At 30.9% G+C, this 7,023-nt stretch overlaps 1 long non-coding RNA gene across 1 annotated transcript; it reads right to left on the bottom strand.

The window, feature by feature from the left end:
* Positions 1 to 266: 266 nt before the first annotated feature.
* LOC111703487 (uncharacterized) lies at positions 267 to 4,278 on the bottom strand. Its single transcript, XR_002765619.1, has 3 exons — positions 4,236 to 4,278; positions 3,122 to 3,167; positions 267 to 1,526 (listed from the first exon to the last, which is right to left on the bottom strand). It is a non-coding gene; the product is annotated as an uncharacterized LOC111703487 (long non-coding RNA).
* Positions 4,279 to 7,023: the final 2,745 nt, after the last annotated feature.

Below are 7,023 nucleotides of genomic sequence, written 5' to 3' on the forward strand. Positions count from 1 at the left end.
TAATTTGTTAGCCTCTGTCACCCTCATGCAAGGTACATTCCAGTTAATTTCATGTACCGTGCTGAATTTCAACTAGCCAGGGCCGGCAAACAGTACAGTACAAATACAGACTTTATAGAGGCAAAACGGGACTGTACGCCAAATGAATGATCCCCTTCTAGTGAAATTTTGTGCCCAGAGTACCCATGGGTTCCTAAAAAAATGTCAGCTTATTTGGTCTGCAGTCGTTTAGCCAGCTATTGCTAACATACATGTATAATATATAAAATATAAGCAATTGAGCTTTATTTACAGATGGGTTCTTAATTTGGATAGCAATATCAAACAAAGACATCTAATTCATTTTACACATTTATATATATGTGAAATATAATTATATACACATTTACATGGATAAATACTTTTGTGATATAATGGTTTTAAAGAGTTCAGCCCAAGTTCAACCTTTATATAGACACAATATACTATAACATCACATTTACATATCATGCTTTTGAGAATTAATACATTTTTTTCTTGAAATAAATAAGCAAATTCATTCTGGTTTTACAGATACCTTTAACAAGCATTTTTAATAAAAAAGCAAAGGAACCTTTTTGGGCCAATCAGTTAGGTTATCATTGATATTTGGAAATATCAAACAGCATACAATTTCATGTTGCAAAAATCATGGTTTGAGGCGAGTACTCCATTCAATTTTTCATAAAAAAATGTACACAATTTATAACGTCAAAAGTTCCCAATACGCATAATGCTGAACTCTAATATTATAACAAAAAATCTAAGAAACACAATAGTCTAATCGGCGTAGGATAAAATACGTTTTTACCTTATACTTTTTAAATCAAATACAGGGTGTCCCACGAAACATGACCGTTGGTTTATAGTTTTAAATGTCTTTTTGCAGTTTATTTCGTTAAAAAAAAATCTTTTGCTAAAATATATTTTACTTTGAAATCAATTTTAATATAGTATGCCTCCCATAAGATTTTATTAGTCTTTTGGGTATCAAACAACTTAACAAATTGGTGAAGAAGACATTCTAAACTGTTCAACATCTGTCATGTTTCGTGGGACACCGCGTACATTTTTATCCCGTAATAAATGAACAAGGAAATCTAATGTTAATCTTGATTTTAGGTTTGTCTTAAAATCTTAAAAAACATATAAATTGTAATTTTGACAATTTTCCTTTTATTTGTAAATACATATTGACATTTGGACAAATATTTTTCCTCTCAATAGTTGTGAAGCTTCATCAAAACGCGCAAACTTTATTTTTGAAATCCTAGGAATAACGAAAATGCAGATCATTATATTTCCAATATTTTCACAAAACTTAATTGAGACAAAATGTATTTGATATTTATACTTAATATTCAAATTTTTGATTTTTCCTGAAACAGATTTGATTTGGCAAAACTTGCACAGGTTTGAATTTGCAAAAACTGCAAACATTCGCCAAAACGTAAACTTAGAATTCTTTATTCCTCAGATTGTTTTTCTTCTTCAATTATATCTCCCATCTATAAAAAAAAGTATTAAAGGGCATTATTTACATATTTGATTATGCAGTAAGCATGACCACTATATTCATCATTTATATTTGTCTAAAGCATAGTTACATAAAAATATAAACGTTTACAAATTACAACTAATGAACAGACACATCCATAGCTGTTATATTTGTGAGAAAATGTTCATATATTTATTCATCTTGGCATTTTGGATATTCATTTCCATTGGGACAAACAATATCCATTTGGCATTTATCGATGATTACTAGATCTAGTTTATTTGCGGGGGGGGGGNGGGACAGTTACAGGGTATGGAAGGGGATGTCGGAATACATCCAATATGTTGCTCATTATCAATTAATCCAGTGGTATATTCAATAAGATTGTTGAGCCTCCAAGTGTATCTTTTATGATTTGATTATTCACGGTAAACCTTACACACACTCTTTTAGTACAGACACACAACATGACTACAGTCAAGGAAATTGCAGAACAATGTTATCAATATAATTAAGCTTGAATAACGATAAGTTTATTGTAAACTTTAATCAAATTATATTCTTTGCATGAAAATTTGGCTTGTATACTAAGCTTATTTTTAAGTAAACAATTACAATAAACAAATGTACGTACTCTCCTAGACTGAACAAATACCGAGATTCGTATGTACTGTATAATATACCTACAGAGTACTCGCCTTCGGTTCGGTTAACTTTACACACACTATTTTTGTACAGACACACGTCTCCATGACGTTTCCGCCTGGTTTCCGCCACCTGGCAATAAACCTTCCCTTGGAGTCATGTGATGTGAGTTGCTTAAAAAAGTTTAGGAATAATCGATTCAGCTGTTTCGTACATAGATATAATCTAAAAAGTAAATACGTTTATAAAGTGGTTAATCGTTTTCAACTCTCTAGTCTTTACAAGCTCATTAGCTTTTCAGATAAATACGTTTATAAAGTGGTTAATCGTTTTCAACTCTCTAGTCTTTACAAGCTCATTAGCTTTTCAGATAAATACGTTTATAAAGTGGTTAATCGTTTTCAACTCTCTAGTCTTTACAAGCTCATTAGCTTTTCAGATAAATACGTTTATAAAGTAGTTAATCGTTTTCAACTCTGCAAACTTAAGGAATTACCAAGGATAAAAGTTATCTTTTTTCATCAAAACTCTTGCATTGAGTTCCATGAATGTTTTTACAGGGTTACCTACAAAGGATGAGACTTTAATAACGATCTGAAAAAAAAAAACAATCTAAAGGTTGAAATTGATATTACACATTAAATACAGTCTTTCAGTGGTATACTAATTAGTATCTATGAATGAGTTAACCTTGTTATTGCAATATTATTACAATCCCGTGAAAGAAAGTACAGGATTACCCACGAAGGACGAGACTGTAAAGACGATCTCAAGATTAAATTGAGACTTCTGCCTTGCATTTAATCTTTAGGATATTTGATGATTTCACAAAAAAAGGAGCAATGTAACAGCTGTAAACAGGAATCATGAATTTAAGGAAACAGACAGGATACATTTTACAGATTCGTCTTTGAAGGCTCATCCTTTGTAGGAAACTCTGTATATTGGAAACCATCTCACCATAAGTGTTTGTATATCTGGAAGAGCAGTACTGGATACCTTGGACCTTAATAATCATACAGCTTAAACTAAACACTGAATGATTGAAGTCTTCTTTATATCTTTAAATTAGAAAAGGACGCTAAGGATTTTGTAGTTTGCCACAAATTGTACTTCCCAAAAACTTATAAGATTGCATCCTGATGTCGAAGACCTTTGATATTTTAAAACACCATAAGGTTCCAAAGATGTAAAGATTAGAAAGCTTGGATTTGTGATGAGTAGTTAGTGCTTTAGAATATTAAAAATGTACCCACAAAACAAAACAGGGATCAAATTTAATAAAAAGCAAGAAGCAGTTGATCTACGTAAATAAGTTTAACAACTTCTCTTAAACTTCCACGTGTGTACAAAAAAAGTGGTTCAAGCTAGTCTACCTATTTAACCCACTTCTCTCGAATTTCAGCATGGTATATAGAATAAAAGTGGTTCATCTTAGTCTACCTAGTTGAACCACTTCTCTTGAACTTTAACATAAGTAGAATAAAAGTGGTTCAACTTAGTCTAACTAGTTGAACCACTTCTCTTGAACTTTAACATTAGTAGAATAACAGTGGTTCAACTTAGTCTACCTAGTTGAACCACTTCTCTTGAACTTCATTATGAGTAGAATAAAAGTGGTTCAACTTAGTCTACCTAGTTTAATCACTTCTCTTGAACTTCAACATGGGTAGAATAAAAGTGGTTCAACTTAGTCTACCTAGTTGAACCACTTCTCTTGAACTTCAACATGAGTAGAATAAAAGTGGTTCAACTTACTCTACCTAGTTGAACCACTTCTCTTGAACTTCAATATAAGTAGAATAAAAGTGGTTCAACCTTAGTCTACCTAGTTGAACCACTTCTCTTGAATTTCAACATGCGTAGAATAAAAGTGGTTCAACTTATATGATATCTAATTCGACTTAATTTTAAATTTGGTCCTAGTTTTGCCAAATCTAAATTTTAAAACCGCTAGCGCCCTTTAATATTAAAAGAAAGAACGAAAACGATACGTATTTCATTATTTTCAAATAACTACTGAATTTGTCAATTATAATTGTAAACATAATATCTATAAATATTATTAATTTACCATTTTCTGCTGTTGGAGGAGTTGGAATCACTTAAATCTTAATAAACAAACTTTTAAATATATTCCGCCATTTCTTTTCAAGTATAAACTAGACCTGTAGAAATGCATTCGTCTTGATCAAATAGTTTACTAGATTCTCTATTGAGAAGATATTTTATTAAAAAATATTTTATGGTCACCAAAACATTTAGGAAGATGGGTCAACACAACTAGAACGTTTTGATTTTGCCACTTTTTGACCAGAATTAGCTGTGCTGATTTAGCTGTAAGCTTTGTAAACCGTATTCTTTTATTCTGTTATATTCTGAACAAGGTTGTACACTCTACAGTAGAGATGTCAACGATAGTGTAACGTAACGTAAAATGTACGTTTTTGTACGTTACGTTGCAATAATGTGTAACGTTTGGATATATTCTATATAACGTGAACGTTAAACGTTCACGTTATAGGAGCTCATACCTAACGTTAACGTTAAACGTTAACGTTAGAGGAACATACCCCCAACATTAGCGTTTTGTGGAAATGTAACGTTATTTTTCTAATATCTACAATTTTTTTTACCATAACGTAAAGAAATGTTTTGTTTCCAGGGGGAGCTTGAAAGTCTAACGTTTGAAAAATTAATTGTGATTTGATTGAATATCGTAACGAAAGGATTTCTATTTCAAAGTTCAACTTATAAAAAGTGTAACGTTGTATAACTGAAAAATGCATTACTGTTTATGAAAACGTTTTGAAACGTTTTCACCTAAAGTAAAATGAAAAATTCAACGTTGCAGAAATGGGTTATTATTTTAATAATCAGGAAACAAAAGTATTTTTTACAGAGTAAATTTCAATAATGTAATGTATAACATTTAAAAAAATGTAATTCTGCAAATCAAAACGTTTCATGACTTTTCTCTAAATACTAAATTGATTAGTCTAACGTTAGATATATGTCTGATGAAAATGTTGTTCATAAAACGTTAGACTATGAGGGCTAGAGATGTCAACGTTTTGATTTTTCTAGATTTTAGCTTTCGTTACGATAGTGTCCATCAAAAGTATTAACGTTTGAAACGTTACGTTGCACATTATGAAATTTCATGGTACAGAGTAACGTTACGTAATGAATTTTTTGAACTTGAATACCTTAAACAACGTTAAGCTTTAGTAAATGTTAAACGTTTCAAAACGTTTTCATAAACAGTAATGCATTTTTCAGTTATACAACGTTACACTTTTTATAAGTTGAACTTTGAAATAGAAATCCTTTCTATTGAACTTTGGGGGTATATTCCTCTAACGTTAACGTTTAACGTTAACGTTAGGTATGAGCTCCTATAACGTGAACGTTTAACGTTCACGTTATATAGAATATATCGAAACGTTACACATTATTGTAACGCAACGAACAAAAACGTACATTTTACGTTACGTTACACTATCGTTGACATCTCTAATGAGGGCTGAGTTTTAATTTCAAAAGCGTAACAATAATTCTGTCAATCGAAACATTTCAAGTTTAAAGAAAATGAGTTTATGCCAAAAACTCTGATTTTCATTTAATATATCTTTGCAACCCGATGTCGTAGACCATTAATATTGAAATATACAAGGTTTAAACCATAGGGTTAGAAAGATATAGGAATTAGTAAATTTGAAAAAAAAACTTAGTTCCTTTCTAAAGTGTAAACTTTAAACGAGTTTTTTTGTAACATGCTATTAGTGAAAATTCAAATCTTATAAATGTTTCTTGGACGTTAAAGGTTTTTGATTTGCCATTGTTTGATGAAACCCACTAAAACTCTGGAAAAGGAAGACGGCATTAAGAAATTTTACATATGCATTTTCTGTATGCAATTGCTGGGTTTCATGCTTATTTGACTACTTGAAATCATAACTTCAGTTGGCATGGTTCATTTTTGGGTTGAAAAATTTAGAAATGTAGATACTAAAATGCAACAATATATTTACAAAAAAACTAAAAATTCGCCACAAATTATAATTTTCTAATCTCTACATCTTTGCAAGCTGGTGTTGTAGACTTTTCATATTTCAAGCTATGACTTCTGTTAGATAAGAATGTCTAAAGGAATTGAGTTGTTCACAAACTTATAATTCTAATCCCTATATCTTTGCTACCCAATGTTGTAGAAGTGTCCTAAAACATGTTTTTTTAAGCTCGTCAAATACACGATGATAATTTCAAGTGATCCTCCATTTAAATAGGGCCATATTCGATTCCCAATGATACCGTGTATACCATTATATAATGATTTGAAAATTAGGATTGTTTTCCTATCTTGTAAATGTATGCTGGACGTTGAGGGTGATTGATTTGTGACTTTTTTAAGAACTCAGCCAGCCGCCCACCTGAGGTCGCTGCGTTTTAAATTAAAAATTAAAAAAAAAATATTGCAATCAAAAAAAGCAAGTAAAAGTGTAACGTAAGGTCTCTGAAAATATTTACCTTGCATGAAAGTGGAACGTTAAAAAATTGTGGTTATATTACATAAGCTTTAACGCAACGTTGGGAAAGTTTTTTAAAACGGGAAATGCAAAAGCGTAACGGAGCTTACTGTTTTTTTTTCAAAAACATTTACTAAAGCTTAACGTTGTATAAGATATTCAAGTGCAGAAAATCCATTACGTAACGTTACTCTATGCCATACAATTTCATAATGTGCAACGTAACGTTTCAAACGTTTATACTTTTGATGAACACTATCGTAACGAAAGCTAAAATCTAGAAAAATCAAAACGTTGACATCTCTACTCTACAGTGTATACAGGAGAAACTAA

Source organism: Eurytemora carolleeae, unplaced genomic scaffold, assembly GCF_000591075.1.
Source record: "Eurytemora carolleeae unplaced genomic scaffold, Eaff_2.0 scaffold449, whole genome shotgun sequence".
Lineage (NCBI taxonomy): Eukaryota > Metazoa > Arthropoda > Copepoda > Calanoida > Temoridae > Eurytemora > Eurytemora carolleeae.